The sequence below is a fragment of the Prenolepis imparis genome, unplaced genomic scaffold, assembly GCF_030444845.1.
Source record: "Prenolepis imparis isolate NDT839.2.m4 unplaced genomic scaffold, iyPreImpa1.0 SCAF_7, whole genome shotgun sequence".
Taxonomy (NCBI): domain Eukaryota; kingdom Metazoa; phylum Arthropoda; class Insecta; order Hymenoptera; family Formicidae; genus Prenolepis; species Prenolepis imparis.
In genome coordinates, this window is record NW_028141165.1 from 12,187,214 (window position 1) to 12,205,527 (window position 18,314).

At 41.0% G+C, this 18,314-nt stretch overlaps 1 protein-coding gene across 6 annotated transcripts in view; it reads left to right on the plus strand.

Moving 5' to 3' along the window:
- Positions 1–18,314, plus strand: part of LOC145939027 (uncharacterized) — a 300,920-nt gene that overhangs the window by 69,632 nt on the left and 212,974 nt on the right. The window contains exon 1 of one of the 6 annotated variants that reach the window (XM_083043057.1): positions 14,626–14,742. The exons of 3 other annotated variants lie outside the window; for them this stretch is intronic. The gene's annotated coding sequence lies outside the window, so the exon portion shown is untranslated. Of the gene's footprint in view, positions 1–14,625; positions 14,743–14,792; positions 15,072–18,314 lie in introns of those variants that run through there. 2 more of the 6 variants (XM_083043058.1, XM_083043059.1) reach the window with 2 other exon arrangements.

Sequence of the window (18,314 nt, forward strand, 5' to 3'; positions counted from 1 at the left end):
AGAAAATGACAAGTTTTTAAAATTAATTTGAACTTTACACTCACATTACGTTTAGACAGTTTCGCAATTTTCCCTGTAAGTCAAACGTTGTTTGCATCATACTATAGCGATCTGCTTGGATGGGAAATGAGTTAGACTTTGTCACATTCTGGATATCACGCGGCAGATTCGCGAATAGCGCGACGATACTCGTGGAAGCAATCCGAAAGTGAGAGATTTATGGTTAAGAAACGGCCACGTAAGAGAGCGAATCTCGAACAACGGAGGATCGGGAGATCTATGACCTCCTGCCGGCTCTCGCACTTTGTCTCGCAACGGATATAAACGCCACACTATGCTTCCATGGACGCGGACAATGGGACACCCGCTAGTTCCCGGCGGGATCGTCCACTCGTGCGAGAAGAAATCCTAGGAAATCGGGCGCGCTCGTACCTACATACAAACGTGGACGATTTTTCTACGATCACATTGCGCGCAGACAACTCGGAGATGTCTCGTGAAAATATGACATTGTCGAGTCGCAAACATTGATTACCGTTATCAACGTTACATCGCCAAGAAAGAAATATATGTCAGGCATTATATCCGCGTGTTATATACGGACGATCATTTAAACAACGTTGGTTAACAAGGGATAAAGGCGTTTATTGCATTCATATAATCTTATACGATAAATCTCAAATCTCTTGTGCATATCACGATAGATCTAAAATATTAAATTTTACTATTGTCACACATACACACACATATCCTGCGTTACACACAATGAGATGCATATGTATAAAATCTCTTTCAGCGTCTTGGGTAGATATTTAACTTGACTATGTCAGTTGAAACCGCCTAGACCGAGTCTCTCTTCTCTCGCGAAATGTTTTTCTCAGGATGTCGTCCGACGTGTGCGCTTCTCCGTCGTCGTGAAATATTAATCTTTGCGCTGAGGACTGGCGGAGGAGTACTAACAGGAACGCATGTAATATTTAATTATGTCACGAATGTCGCCGCCGCGCCGCCGCGCCGTAGGAAAACTCACAGATAAACTCACTGAGATTTTGCTAAAATTTTACTCGCCAGATTATCCATGCTTTGCCTCGAAGACACTCTGTGCCTCTATAAGCGTCAATTTAATTGCTTATAATATTTTCAGCTGATCGCGAGACTGTGTTTTTTGATAGATGAAAGATTTGAGAATTGAGAGACACTTTCTAAATAAACAACTATCTTGTCCTCTTGATCTGGTATGATTTCGCTCGGCTGTCATTAAATCAAACTCGATCTTTAGAATCTCGCGATATATAACATTAATTTCTCCATCACTTTGTCGAGGTATACTAATCTAACCAGCGGTAACGTGCATTTAGCTGTCGCTCGAATCGAACCGGAAGTGGATCACGCTTTTGGCAAACACTCGGCGATCACGTGCACACCCCGCGTATTGAACCTTCTCTCATGCTAATTGCAGATAGGCACACCGGGTTAAGCATCGTACCCGTAGCCCACCGCGCTTGAAACCGAGAACCTCCATTAGCTGCGATAGAGAGAGAGAGAGAGCCCGTGTTAAGAGTGTTAATGTGACTCCCGGGGCTCGTCGGGCTTCGTCGGTTCTAGTCAGGGTCGATTTCTAACGTAAGCTGTTCTTCCGATTAGCGAGCGAAAGTTCCTCCCCTATTGTGGTGTGTTCATTCTTAATTTATTATATGGCGTGCGTAGAGTTAAATTAACGAACAAATAATGGGAATAACAATCTGCAAAAATCCAAATTGTAATTTGGATAATTATATTATTTTAAAAAATTTTCAAGAGAGTAGCTCTTTTTATATAGTAATATTTATCAACATTTATCTCCGCGTACTATCGAATGTAATATAAATTGATTATAAGACACACGCGCACGTTAATAGATTATATTAATATTTTAAAATATTTATATTAATTAATATTATATTAATATAACAATCGTGTGCAGAAAAATACTTTGTGAAAGATTAAACATTTTGATAAATATTGAGAATATATTAGGAAAAGAATGTTTACAATCTACATTGTAATAGTGAATAATATTGAGATGATATCATATTATGACTGTTTTCGATTTCATAAAATTATTTCAATTATATATTTTAACATTAGTATTTATAACATATTTATTGACAAATATCCTAATTTGACACGAAGATGGCGAGGTGGACTGTTGGCTTGTTCGTGTGCGTACGGCGTGTTGGCTATGTTTAAAGAAGTTATATACGATGAGTCGAATCGAGTTATCAGGGCACCGAGGCTAATCGATATTCCGGGGAGGAACGAGTGAAGTGCATGCACGTCGGGACGTCGATTATTTGGATTACTCGGGCGTGTTCGACGAGTGGTTTCATCTTGAACTTCGTTCCTCCGGAAAAGTTGGAGCTGTTAGTAGCCCCGGCGCGGCTCGGCGCGGCACGGCAGCGCGCGAGCGCGTAGATCGGGCACGGTCCAAGAGTATCAAAGGCGAAAGTTGGGCTATACTTACGGAATATCGCTTTTAACGCTGGCAGCCTTCGTAAATGTCGGGGCGGAGTTGCCAACTTGTACGACGGAATTCAGTTCATACCGGTAAATTATTCCGCCTTTTCACTAGACTTCCTCTCCTTTCGCGAACTTGCGCGCATTGTACCGGCGCTGCCGGCAACCACCTCATTCCTCCCCTCTTCCATTTTACCACTTCTCGGTTATGCGTACGATTTTATACATGTAAAATGCTACGTAAACCGCGGCTTGTTCTCACAGAGGATTTATAATTACGTCGCTGCTGTATATCTCTGTGTCTTTTCTTATTTTTCCATATTAAAATTACAAAATCGCGTAATATTTCTGTACATTCTCGAGATACATGTACTGTATTTTAGACATTTTTTCGCTTCGAAAGAATTATGGGTCAGAGCAGCTTTTTACGTTGTTTCCGAAAGAATTAAAAGTTGTATAACTGAGATGAGAGTTTCCGCGGAATTGACCATCGAAATTATCCGTCTCGTTTTCTATTCTCTTACATGGTCCACTGCTCTAGTCATGCCGTCTTTAGTCTCGGGTTCTCTTTCCGTCCTTTATTTCTGGTTTTCGGTCAGCACTGAGACCCGGAAGTGCCCGTGGTCCATCGTAAGAATGCTCCGCTCCGCGTTGTCTTCTACTTTCCTTTCCTTACTCCTCTTTTTGACGTCTCTACTGCGTCTTTATCTCCTTTTCTTTCTCTTGCTCTAATACATTCGACGTAACGTTTATCTTCTGAAGCAAAAGATTTTGTCACGATACGTAAACTATGTCGATTCAAAGGGAACGCGAATTTTTCTGAAGAAGAATAGAAGAATCACAAAAGCTGTCGTCTCGTTTCGATTCCAACCCTTTATACTTATTACGATTTTACTTTTTACTACTACTCGTTCGATTCCTCTTTTTCCCAGTTCGTTCAGTGTAAAGTCCCGCCTCGTTGCCTGTCGAAAAATATTCTTCCCCTTCTCTTCCGCTCTCGCCACTGCCTTCGACAGTGTTCATCGAATTTCCTTCCTCTCTCTGCTCTCGCGCCTTCTCGTAGGCACGTTCAATATGTTTCGTGCGCGTATGCAGGGAAATTTAAATATTTACTCTTTGTCATAAAGTTTGGCGGAGCAAGTAGAATGGGAATTCTGCATAGAGATTGCGCGATGCAAAGGGATAGACCGAGTTTGTTTGTCCGCGGAAACGGCGATCTTCATATTGATCGCTACTTCATTCTTCTTCATTCCCGCACTTCGTCGCTCGATATATACACGCTTTAGCCTCGCCCCGGTTCGTCTTTTCCTTTCTATTTTTCGTTTCCGGTCAGTCACGAATCCCGCGGGAATATCCCTAGTACCCTTGTCGTGTTGAGAAACATTCTTGTTTTATCCTGCTCACCTTTTAACCTTTATATAGCTTTTTTTTTATCAATATCGTGCATTTCAAAAATCTCCTAGGACTCCGTTATCCATTTGGAGCTATATAGTATAAATATTTACGCAAAGCGACGAAAGCTCAAAGAGCTGACATAATACAATTTAATGAAGTTCTGAAAGTTTCTTTCTAGTTACAATTTTCCATTCCTTTATTCATTCTTTCGTTTTATTTTTTATCATTTCTCTTTTTTCGTCTTATCACGTCGAAAAAATATATTGCCGCCTTATTTTCTCGTTGAAGCTTTTATCTTTAACTTGCTACTATTTTTGTTTCGCGTATTCTTTTGACCTCCCTTTCTTTTCTTGACGTACCCAAACGATGTCCTTACAGCCACTTGCCATGAGAAACGATCCTCTAACGTAATTTTTCACAGTAAGCGCCGTGACGATTGTCGTAAAAAGAGAGGAAACGTCGATCGGAATTGTCGACGGCGACCCGAGGAAATGAGGAGAATTTCGTGTTTTTCGTAGGAAACTGCTGCTCTCGTCTCGATTCCTATTCTCTATTCCCTTCCACGCTCAGCTACTCCCGAATCGTATCGCTTTAGTCTCGTGTCTTCTTTTCTCTTATTTCTTGCTTCCGGTCAGCGCCAGATCCTGCGGGAATTCAGGTTCTCGTGATGCGTTGAAGGATATCCTCGCTTTACTCTCTTTGCCTCTTTTAATCTTCACTCTTGATTCGCTGTTGTTTTCGTATTCTTTTAATTTCATCTCTTTATGCGTAAATAATGTCTTTTAGTTACGGTGCAGATTAAAAAATTGATGCGAGAATATTATATTACATTATCTATTGTGAATTTTATTTATTGACAATAATTGCATGTCAATTATTATATCATTAGTTTCTATAATTATTGAAGATATACCAGCTTTATTACCGCAATATTAATCGTTTTCATTATTTGATACTAGAAATTATACATGAATATAATTAATATCGTATTTCTGTAACAATTTATACTATAACAAGATACATTTTTTATTCAAGATTTTTTCGCGGATCTAAAAATGATATAATTTTGTACTACTATAGTATCACAACGATCGCCGGAAGAGAGAAAAAAAGTTGTCGATCGGAATTGTCGACAGAAAGAAGAGGAATTTTGCATTTTTCCCTGCACAACGTCTGCTCTCCCGTTTCGATTCCCGCTTGCCATTCCCTCCTCCACGCTCGGCTACTCTCGTCGTATCGCTTTAGTCTCGCTTCGTCTTTTCTCTTCTATTTCTGGCTTTCGGTCAGCGTCAGATCCCGCGGGAACCTAGGTACTCGTGGTCCGTCGAAGGATGCTTCTCGTTTTCCGCCCCTCTTACCGGTTGGTACCTCCGCCTTCCATCTCAATGTCTCCTCCGTCTCTCGCCCTCTTGTCCTCCCTCATCCTTCTCCTTTACCTTCATACTTCACGGGATAACGTCGGGCGACGATGGCATTCCCGAGTCCAAGACCCGTTCGTTCGAGTTCGTCGAAATCCTTAAGGACGTCGTTGACCTCCTTTCCTCGACCGTTCTGCAGCTTCCACGTTTTCAGACTGTGCAACCTTCCCTTTCCCCTTCCTCCATTGACTCTCCCATCTCCTGCCGTTGGTCGCTCCACTCCCGAGGTTGCTCCTCTTAACTGGTCTGTGCAGATTCAATCTCGGGTACAGTGGATCCTGTCGTCGTCGCCATCATCCTTGTCGTCGTCCTTTGTCAGGGGTTTGAGTAACTTAGGATTCGGCACTCAACGGGAACCGCCACGCGGATGGCTTGTCAGGTTTCATCAACATATCCAACGTTATCTTACGATTCAGCAAGGTGTCGCGAAGTCGGAAGTAACATGCCGGATGAGCGGAAGGACTCTATTAAACTCTGAAATTACTGTCTCGAATTAAAGGAATTTCTATTGTTTTCTTTCTATTGTCTCTGAATGATATTATATACAATCGTATTTCAAAGATTCTATAGTTCAGCTCTATATACAGAACGAAAATAAAATTTATTTGCATAAGAGAAAAAAATAATAATGATGACGAAAGATGATAGAACGTCGTTCGATCTCTATAATAATGAATTTATGAAGGATTTTAAATTATTTGTTTGATGATTTGCTGCTATTGGGACAAGTCAGTCATCGCATTAAAAATGAGGAATTGTTTTCAATTTTGTACATAATTTTTTATTAGTCCATCTTCTAATAAATATTAGATAATTGGCACAAACACATGTTAAAACAATTATCGCAGAAATTATTGAACAAGAAAAAAATATTCATCTATCTTTAATTTCTATAGCTAGCGCATTAATAAGACTTGACACAAACTATAAATATATAATAGTAATTATATAGAGTATACATATAGAGTATACACATATATATATATATATATATATATATATATATATATATACACATTTTATATACTTTATATAATTACTTTGTTCGTATCTCAATCTCTGCGCCTTTTTCATCAATATCTGGTAACACGTATAATTATCTGTTAATAACTAAAATGCATTTAATGAACGTAGCTCGCGATACACAGGTCTAATTAAATCGCGCAAAATCTTTTATCCGAAAACGTATATTAATTCAATCACAAAGTCGCTGTGTCTGGTGTTCTCTCTCTCTATTTATGATAGAATATTTAAAAAATTGGACGATGTAAAATGCTATCGCAGCTGATATTTTGCGAGAGGAAAGGAGTGGAAGAGGAGAGGGAGGGGGAATTGTTACATTTATCTTATCGAGTTTCACGATCGTGACGCTCATTTATCTTACGCAGGCCACTCCGTCATCAACGACGTTATCGCCAATGGGGTAATTTAACTAAACGAATCGATTTCCGTACCGTGAGAGCATCGTAAACAGGACATCGATTGGATTTCGATAAATCCGCTTAATGAATAAGTTCAATAAGTCAAATCACGCCGGCGCATCTCCGCGCTGAAATCGTTTGTTACACAATGCGGCTAACGTTGCACCTGCGCCATATACAAATATTACTCTTGTTGTTTCGCGCGCTTGTTTGTTTGGGCCGCGCGTATACTCGCGCGAAATAATACACGGCTACTCTTACGCGTTGAAATATATTTCAGCTCTCTCGCAGATTAGTAATTATGCGCCGCGACCGACGATATACGCACGCAAAAGTTATTCGCGTAAATGGACATTAGCAATGCATCGCTCAGAGAACACGCGGTATTAATTCTTCTCTTTTCTCTTCTCCTTTTCATTATATTTACATTTCTCTCCGGTAAAAGAATTTTAACTGGAGAAGCGGAATTTTTCTTTCGCGCACAAGTACATACATAACGCGATATCGTCGAGGGTTGATGGTTTAACCTCCGCCTGGAATCCCAGCGTCGAGCACAATGGAGCTCCAACGTTTCAGAAATGCTCGCATGACGAGACGCCGCCACCGTTCGCACGCCACGTCTGCCCGCGAACAAATCTTCATTGTCCGATCTAACGAGTGTAACTTCCGAAAACAATGCGTCGACGAAAACGATGATAGAGATAGAGGTAGCTTCCTCAAATTCTCGTCGCTGTTCTACCGAGCGATTCAGCTGGTAGCTATCGTTTATCGAGAATCTCTGATTGCAGACCGTCCGTAAGACTTGCTCGATTCATTGAGAATTTCATCGGTATAGATGCGAGATATGCAAGGAAGATAATTGAAAGAATGAAATATCGCGCTTTGCGATTCATATTTCTCTTTTATCATTCGCGAAATATTCTGTCCGAATGTTCTTTTAATTTACTATTTAATCGATTTAGCGCCTTCGCGCTCGGAGACAATTAAAATTATTATGCACCGTCTCTCGTAAGGCGTTTGCGAATTCTTGGCTGACTCGTGGCGGAGAATACTACTTGTCTGGCGAGAGGCGGCTGTCGTCACTATGGCCGCCGCCGAGGTTGACAAAGCCCTGACCATTTCTTCGTGGCTTCTCGTCTTCGGAACGACGACGTGTCACCGCCACCGTGAAAATGCGGTTCATTACATCCCTGGGGAGGGAGGGAAGCCGCCATGACGGGAAGCTGCCGTTGAACCCCGATCCCTCCGGAGCGGGCGGTTTGGAAGGGCGCTGACAAATTGGCGCGACATTGTTGACGAACGGCGAGAGGAGGACGGGTAGCCGGTGTGTCTGGTCTGAATGAAACCGAGACAAAGCCGTATTCTTCCGCCTTATTTCGTCGCTTTAACGGTAACGCAATTTCCGCCATTTAAATAGCCGTAAGGAATCGTTCTTCCCGGTCGCTAGCTTCGCGATTAATCGCCATATTTAATGGGGCAGGGAATATAAAAGGAGTAAGACGTATTAATGAAGATACGACAGCAAAAAGAATATACATGTGTTTGATGATATAAACGCATACATATGTGGTAATCGATTTAATATGTATATATTGTTGATAAACCACCAAAGGGACTCTCGATTATGTCACACGCTACCGTGCGATAGTAATGTTGCCATATTCATCGCGGCGATCGTGATTCACCGACGACATGTTACCGCACCGTTCACCAGGGTACATATATATATACGTGTGTTCTCTACTGCATTAGGTTCGTGCGCGCGGACATGTCGTGCGAGCCACATAAATATCTCGCTAATTGTCCGCCATGAAATAAATCCCGCTATGTAGAAACGTTCGCCTCATACTTACACACGCGCACCACACGCTGTCCCGCACACTCCGACGCGGATGTTATCCGGACGCGTCGTGTAACAGAGCGAGGGAGGAAGAAGAGACGCACGGTAGCGTTACACGCGGCTACATCACGCGATACACATATGCACCCTCGTAAATCCGGCGACACGTGCGCGGGTGTGCGTTCGCGCGTCTTCGGCTTCCGGTCGCTGACACATAAACATCGCAACGCATTTGTCAAACATTCGTGTAACGCGCATAAGTCGGGGAAGCAAAGTGCGTAGTTATGTATAGTCGGACGTGACTCATTTATGAAAACCATGCGTATCCGGCCCTCGAAAGTAACGCGCGCGTTACATGTTACATTACGAACCGAATACTTGTAAACGCTGTATAACGGAGCTGTAATTGGCGCGTGGAGTAAAATTTCTCGCTGCGTTCGAAGATACGTCATTCACGATTCCGACTATAAATCGAGCTTTGGAAGCAGCGAGACACGGTCCATATGGCCCATATGCAGATTCCAAACGCGGAAACGCGATAATCGAGAGAAATGGTCGGATCGAGCGGGCGCAGAGACGCGAAGGGCGTCGGTTGAGTAACCGTCAGAATGAAATTGTCGACAGTTGGAAACGGACGAGTAGCTATAATAATCGATTTCTGTACCGGCAATTCATGGAGAAGTAACATTCGCTGTTGATTCATATGGATGTTTTTTTTTTTTGCGAAACGTCAAAAATAACATCTGTATATATAAAATATATATGTTGCTTGCAATTAATTAATTACTTGTTTGGAGAATTTACATGGGCGACGTAACTAAAACTTCTTTCGTGAAGCTTTTATGTACAGTTCACGCTTCTCTTTACTTTTAGTAATATTAAATGCCAACATTATTTTTCATTATCGTAAGGAAACTACAAATCTACAAATTTTATCATGTATATTTTAAATAGAAAGTAACGTAAAGCTAAACTCTACACAAATCCTTTTAAGATATTAAAAGCTTGAGAATAAAATTTACGAGCCGATCCGAAGTACGTCGTTTAATGAAATTGTTACAGACAATACACAGTTACAGAAAACATAGACACTCGCTTCCATCATAGACGATGCGATGCGAATTCCGCGGAAATAGTTCTCTCGATCGCGCCGTATTTTATTTAGTACCGCGTAAACGTGCTTTATTTATCGACGCGAACAAGCGAATAGTCCGGAACGGTATCGACGTTATGCCCGATAAAACGTTCGCCGTTGGAGAACGCAGAGAAAAGTTTGACATTATTAACATCTCTGATATTACGGAGAACTGCCCGGCGGAAAAGTAGAACGACCTGGATACACAAAATAGCTCCGACGCCTGTCGCCCTTTATATTAAACTCGACGATATTGAACGCGCCCGCACGCGGGAAACCCGGCAGGGTTCTTTTCTTAAAAGTCGCGAGTTTCGCTCTTTTATCGCCCGCCGAAATCTCTCGTCTGAAAAGAAATGACACGGGCTGGCGGAGAAGGGGTTAGAGCCGACGCGGCCCTTTCACCGTTCGGAATGACAAAGAAGCCGCAGCTATCCGTCACGGGGAAACTTCTTCACGTGACAGGAAAAACGTCGCTTCTAAGCTGGCGCACGTTGTGACAGCTTTCTGACAAATCCTGCTCGCAATTCTGAAACAGCTGATTCTCAAGCTTAAAGGTTCGAAAAAGATATCGATAGTTTTTGCTTCAAATTTGAGAAATTTATAATTTTGTTTATTATGTACAAAGAACATTACCACAGTGGAAAAAATAGACTGTAATCGTAATTAATAATAAATATACATATATACGGTATGCACAATATATTAATCATATATAGTAATAAATGTATGCATATCAATCTGTATTATTCGTGAAATTTTCGTGTACGGTCAATATTTGAAATTTTCGATGAAAAGCTCCAAGAATATCAATGCCATTATTAGATGCTGTATTACGGCATTGTTGAATAGCATTCATTATTGCGACAGGAGGGAAATCGAATGAAAAGAGAGACGGATTGAAAAGCAAGAGAGAAAGAGGGACAGGCGATAACGAAGGCGCATATTATGATTATGTCGGTTCTCATATCGAAAGGGTTGACCCAAATATACAATAGCGAGAGAACAAGTTACACGTTACATATGCGCGCTGCATCGATATATCTCCTCCGGCTTTTCGAGAGGAATGAAGAGGCCACGGGGGATCTAGGGTTCTCTTGTGTTCTTGTATCGCCCAAGTATGTCGAAGCCCGCGGTAGGCTAACAAAAAGCCATTGTTATCTGCCGACTAAGTTTTCCCTTCTTCTTTTCCACGTTCTTAGATGATAGACGCGCCCTTTTTCCGACCGACATCGTGACATGAATCTGCCTTTATAAAACTTTGACTGATCAACTTGACATCGATATTGTGTGTGATGTGTCGTAATTTAATTTCCATATAGATACCGAGAAAGATAGGTCATTACTGAGATAAAATCAATTATTTTCAAGCATAAAAAGGAAGATACGAATTTCTTGCATTTTTCACATTAATCGTTTAGATTTTTCCTCGCAAAAATTAATCGCATAATATTTCCGAAATATGGCTTTTCTGTATCATGAGATGCCAGTTATTGAATATCACTGCTAATTGTTAAGCTGTCCTTTTTAATGTATCGCCATTGCCGGAAGTAACGCGTAAATCACACTTTACAAATCGATCCTGCGTATATATGTGAATATTATTAAGTGGAAGTAACGGCGGGACGCGCGTGCACACTTATTCGCATAACGTGGCGATACATCGCAATGGTACATATTGCATGTACTGCAAGCCGGTATTATGGGCTTGTGTACTTCCTGCGGTACCCGACGTCCCGCGTGAATACGTGAAAGTCTAATGCCGGCATACTGGCGAAGCATTGTGTGCGCGGATGCATACAGTGTCGGGGAGAGAAACGCAGGTAACCCCCCGGTACACTCATCGTGCCGGTGAAGATGCACAGTCGCTACTGTCATGCGGCTCTCCTTGCAACGACGAGTAAAGTATTTCAGAAATGTGTTTATGGTGACAAATGTGTAACGATATTTTGCAACCGAGATCGCGCGACTTACAGAAAAGCGCGGTTCGAGTAAAAATACAAAATCGTGCATTTTGCTTTATTGTACCGTCGAAAATCCCGAATTTCAGAAAACGCAAAGGGGAATCTATTTATTCGAAGCGATGTAAAAATGTTTCTTGCGCTTTATAAATTTTAAGGTTTTTTTTTTATTCATACTGTATTTTGTGAACGAAGAGGCGCCCTTTCTTGGATGGAGGCGACATGCTGAGCTTCAATGTAGATTGATGTGCTATATTGCGCGTGCACTTTGCGAAGCTGTACATATTTCGGTGATTTTATTTTTCGCCAGGATTGCGTTCAAGATTTGCAAACTTTTACACAAAATGCAAATTTATGCATATTATTTGTCTAGAGTGCAGCCGCTTTGCATTTTGTTTGCCTGTCAAAATTTAAGATGACTTTCCTTCTACGGGTATTGCACGAATATTTTTCGCCTTTTTATAGCGTATTATGAAACTTGGATATTTTTCTTTCGATTTTCGCGAATAATTCTCAATCTTTACAATATGATTGAAGAAAGGGAAACGCGACAATAATAAGAAGCAAGGAGAGATTTTTGTAGACGTAAATTCATAATTGCGTACAAGCTTAACTTACATCAAGAAGACGATATAAAAATAAATATAATATTAATTGAAAAAAATATATCAATACATTTTGTCATCATATCAGAAATTTTCATCATTCACGTATATCCGTTCACTGTTTGATGATTCATTAAATATTTAATAATTGATATTTAAAAAATTTACTTTATTTAAAATCTAATGATAATGATGAAATTATCCGAGGATTATTCCTCTCTCTTACAACTTGTAATGTGTTTTCTGGGAAACATAAGCAGAGGGGAAGTATCAACCTTCCGTTTCACATACGATCAGTGATTCCCGCTATCTCCTCTGGTGCTCATCTCGAATTTAACCTATCAAGATTCCGCGCGAGATAGTGATAACGCCCCGACGGCATCTCATCTTTCTCTCTCTTTCCCTCTCTCTCTCTCTCTCTCTCGACGGAATGTCTGATATCGATTATATCACGCACATTATATCGTGTATATAAAACCACAGAGTCGCGAGAGAGGAGCGCCAAGGGGCTTCGACTCCCGCGGTGCCACGGGAGACTTCGTGACGAGAAGCTATTCCTGGAGTATTTTAGGGTTACAAGTTCGTTAGATTGCGGAGATAGGCCTCCACGGGCTTATTTATGGATCGAATTCGCGAGATTTCCGGGAAAACTCGTTTCCACCACCCTTCTTCCCCCGTGTTCGTAGTCACGGTGTGCCGCCCCGTCGATTATGATACGACCGTTCGATCGAGCGCGGGAACGTGATATCACTGACTAACGAATCCAGACTTTAGAAATCGGATTTAGGTGCTGCTGGTGGACCGCATCAGGTATATAAATCACGAGCTCGGATATCCCGACCTCGACTAGCTCGTCGAATGACCGCGTCGAGAAAAAATCGCGAGGGCTCATTTCGGGGGGAAAAAAAAGAAAAAAAACGCATGTCGAATTTATCAGTCGGCGCAAATTCTTCGCGGCTAAATGCATTTCGCATTTTATATCTAAAGCACAATCTAAATAATTACGCGCGACCCAGATATTTCATTTCTATTTCATCGGTGATAAACGTGTTTTGCGCTCGCTTTGAAATGCGCTTACGCTAAATCGGGCAACCGCGGTGTACATAAGTAATACATAAATGTCGCGAAATGGGAAGAGACAGGACCGAATTTCGTAATCGGATCGCGTCGACGAATGACAAGGCGCGTTCGACGACAGCAACGGAGCTGAGACGACGACGTTAGCGTCGGAGAACGCGGGTTCTCGCAGGTGTAGCGTGGCAAACGCCGCCGAGAACTCGTCTCTCTCTCTCTCTCTCTCGTCGGTTATGACACGAAGCTCTTGTAGGGTGTATCGTATCAAGCGGCAAACCAATCAAGTTGCCACAATGGGATCGACATAGCGGCGACGGCGGCTGTTGCCTCCGATACCGCTGTAGAATTTTCCTCCGGGCTGCTTCGGAAACGGTCCTCCTCTACTTGGTTGCAGTGCTACACAGATGATAGTGTACGTTCCACCGAGCCGTGGCGAGAGATTTTCACTAACAATAAACGCCATCTCTTTGTCTCTCTCTCTCTCTCTCGCTCTCTTGTCAGTAGTCGACAACGACCACCCTATACGTGAAGAAGACCGTCTCCGTCGCGCGGAAGGATGGAGAAGCAAATGGAGGCATCGATTTGCCATTTGTCTCGCTCTCGTCGAGCGACATCATTTCCTCTCGCCCGCTTTCCGTCTTACGTTTCTCCACGCTATTTACCTCGGAATTTGACACGCGGAATTTGCGTCGCCACGAGCTACAGTCCGTTTCTCCAATGGACGGTGTTCTACGCGATAGTATAATAGCACAAAGCTGCTACGATACGAGCTTGAGGAAACGTTTGAATTTCTAATGGCCTCGAGGCGTCGATGGTATCGTCGCTCGAGGATATCGACGTCATCTTTTGCAAACAATTTGCATTCGATTGTATCGGCTGGCCGAAATTATATCGAGCTTTTACTACGAAAACGAATGATCGTACAAGTTGAAAAAGATAAATCTCACCTACAATTTGCGAGAAGAGCTGATGAAACGTTCACCTACAGGGCGAATCTGGTAGAAGCTAACGTGTTACCGTGAAGTAATTTTTCTGAACGAAATAATTCAAGTATTAAGCTCACGACGCGAGTTTACGGCGTTGTTAAAGCACGACGCGAAGATTATCAACAGTTTGAAAGAATCACGATGATCGTCACGGAATGTCCGAGCCGTGGATTTCACTCTACTTAACGTAGGCACACGCAGCGCGGGGAGGGATCGGACAGAAAAGTCAAGGGGCTCTCGTTATCGCGGTCGTTACCAAGATAATATCGTCTCGTTGTAGTACGAAACACAGTACACCCGCGACATTCGCCAAGTGAGCCTGCATGCAACGCCGACTACGTGGTTACACAATGGTGACCTAGCTGTAAACCCGCTAACGAGGACGTACTTCGACACCTGGCGGTAGTTTACTTTGTCAGTGTACTCTTGGACTATATAAGCGAGGAATAACGAGGGATAACTGTTATTAGATGTAGTTACTCCATCTATCGCGTTAACGGTAACGCCTCGTGTCCCGGCTTATACGAGTAACGCAAATTCGAAATACACATAGTACGTTCGAGTTATGCCCGAACTATTATGCTTTCGGATTGATGTCCGCGTTGTACGGGATGTTTACTCGCTGTCGCAATTCGTACATAGAATGTATTTGATTCCTTTCAAAAATTACAATAATCGTTACGTCGAAATTTAATTAATACCGCCGTTCTCTGTGTGCAATTTCTGAAAATTCAATAATTTAGGTAATTAATAATTTAGGTAATTAATTTGAGAAATAAGATTCCATTAAAATGTGTTTACATAAAAAAATTAAAAAATAAGTATTTGCGATCTCTCTCCCCATTACTTGCATATTTTTCGAATTTAATTCATTAAAAATTATTGACACAAAATCAAGTTTTTTTAACCTATTGCCGGTACTCATGTTTCTCACTGCATATTTGAATTTTCGCTTGTTTGAATAAATATTCTCCGTTTGTTTGAATAATTGGAGAGGGAGAGAGAGGGATGCGTTCATGTGCGCCGTGGGCTAAACGCGTTGTGCATAAGTATTCGCATCGATAAAGCGGCTTGCATGCGCTGCGTGTTTTGAGAGCGTTGTCGCTCTACAATCGCGGTTAATTACTACCATATTCATGCACACGATACACGTTTCTTAGTCGCGAGGGTAGGCTGCACGGAGTGCCTACTAATCCGGCACGCAGATGGGACCGTGATTCGTTAGTTGTTCCGAACACGTACATTGAATTAACACTGAGCTTAATTAAATCGCCAACATAAACAATCATCGCTGCATTTTGAGTGCAATGCCATGCGCGACCTCAGGCGCTACCAAGTTTTAAAAATAGCAAAAAAATTTCTCGAGTTTTTTCTCTTTTTTCTTTTTTTTCTTTTTTTTTTTGCACATGCTATTATTACAGTTGTGCAGAATGCGCCGAAAGCTTTCATTTTTTAGATGGATCTGGGAGTTGAATTTTCCGTAGGAAATATCGGAAACTCGCCATTTATCACAGCGTTTTAATTTATGATACACTCTCTAGCAACTGAACCGCGAATTGTCATCAAGGCATATCTCGATGAACATCGCGATGACTTTAATATTAAAAATAAATCAACGTGAAAGAATATTCAGGAGAATATAATAACGTGAGACTGCTCTTCGGGCTCATATAACAAGGATCTGTATGATTTTTTTCGAGACACAAGCTCGAAAGAGTGGAGAAAAGGTGGTTTTTTCCCCTATGGTTTTTTCCTAACGGGAAATGTTATGACTCTGACATTTCCAATACGTCCGAGCCGCCGATACGGCGAGTACAGTAATGACATTTGACCGTGAAATATAATACTCGTATAGAGAGAAACCGGATCGACGGTATAGTTCTCTTTCAGCGGTCATAAATCCGGACCGGGTGAGTGCTTTCGCGAAGTGAATACTTTTCTCTCGTGACGGGGGTGTCGTTCTCACCAACGCGACGCGACGTATCACAATTTGATACACACGATACAGCGATAGGGCTTGGCGGAGAGTCGTAATCGTAAACAGCAATAGGTGTGAAAAAAAATAACGGTAGAAGAGATCGCAAGCTTCGCTCTTCGCGTTAACATTCTACATATACCGTATCGCAATTGACCGCCGTCGTCTAAGTGTTCCTCGTGTCGTCTTAATTAAACTTTAATCGATTCTCGCAGCTGCCAGCCGACGCGTAACTGATGTTTATACGCTTGTAAACATCAGTTGGTCGACAGTCGGTCGCTAGCTCGTCGTATTTCTATTGGAAATCACGTTCCAACTCAACAATTCAATCAAATTAATTAATTGTAATTAATTTGATCGAATTGTTGTTACAGAAGAATTTCATACAAGGGAGAGTTTGTATCGCTACGTGAAAAATTCCGACACGCCGTTGCCTCCCGTAAGTTTTTCCTCACTTACCGTCTCGCGAGCCGTCCATTACTGTCATTTGTCATGTCTAAAAAGGTTATACCTATAATGTGTTTCGAGATAAGAGCGGCGACCTATTTTCTCATACGTGTTTCGTGAAATATAGTTCTATGTGTGTAGAGAGCTTACATTTACTTTTTGAGTATAATCTAAGGTGCAAAATGTGCCCCAGGTGCGCTATACACGGTGCATGTGCACTTATTCGAGATACGCTATCAGTAATACGGTCGCAATCTCCATGGTGCTATATGTTTCTTGTGACATTTTCCGCGATTGTTCCGCGGATTCACATGGATTGTTTGCCTTTCGATTGTTAACGTATAAAATCTTGGGTAATTCGTATATCTTTTTATCTTAATATTGCGAAATAATTGCTAAAGCAGGACATTAACGATACGCTGCGCTGTATGCGGTGCATTAAATAAATGCATTAAAGATGTATACATATATCGATTAAAATTTCATCAAATATATTTTTATCGTATAAATTTTTATCATATAAAAATATATTCATTACTTATTTCATTAAATATTTTATAAAATGTAGTAATATCAAGACTGATACAAATGTTTGGTGTTTGTACTATGACATTTTATACAGTTATAGTATTTATATTTCTTTTTGTAAATGTAAAGCTAGAAATGTAAGGATGCAAAGCAAAATGTAGGAGAGACTTGAAATTTTATTTAATTCATTGTCAACTTTTTAGCAGAACGCGAATGTAAATCAAATTTAACACTACTTTGCAACAAAAACAACATTAACTATGAGAGATGTGTAATAAATATTATAAGTATTTTATAGTACGAGCATTTATTAACGATCTGTATCGATGTCTAATATAATTACGTGGATCTTTTTTAAAGAGAACTAGTCAAATTTTTTATTCTTTATTTTTATTTGTTAAATATAATATAAAATATCAAATAAAATGTTATATTGACGATATTCTTTTGCGATCGTTCTATTTTTAATGGCGTATGAGATAAAGGTGCTTGTTTGACATTACAAACGATTTTGGTTTGGCGTCGCTTATGTGATATCTGGTGGATTTGATCTTGGATGATACATATGGCTTCTCGTACGACGTAAAACACATATGACGTACAAATTGGTCATCACGTATAACTATACGAAGTACGACGGCCGAGTTGCACAGTCGATACTGCATATCTATGACATAACAATTTTAGAATTGGCACTACTGCTGACTACCAAAACAATGACAAGAGTTATTTCCTGTCTGACAGGTGTCGGTAAAACGTCGATCGCGTTTTGTTTTTCTCTTTCTCTCTCTCTCTCTCTCTCTCTCTTTTTTTTTAATATCGTTCGCTACAAGAGCAGGCAATTGGACGGACACAGTGTGTAACATGGCAGATCGAGAACCGAATATGTCTGCAGGGATGGGCGATATTTTGCGTATCAAAATTTTTCAGATGTAATGAAAGAACTATGATATAAAGAATTAATGCCAATTCATCTCGCCCAAAATGATTAAACATAAATTAAATATATAAATATGTTAAAGTAAAATATAAAATA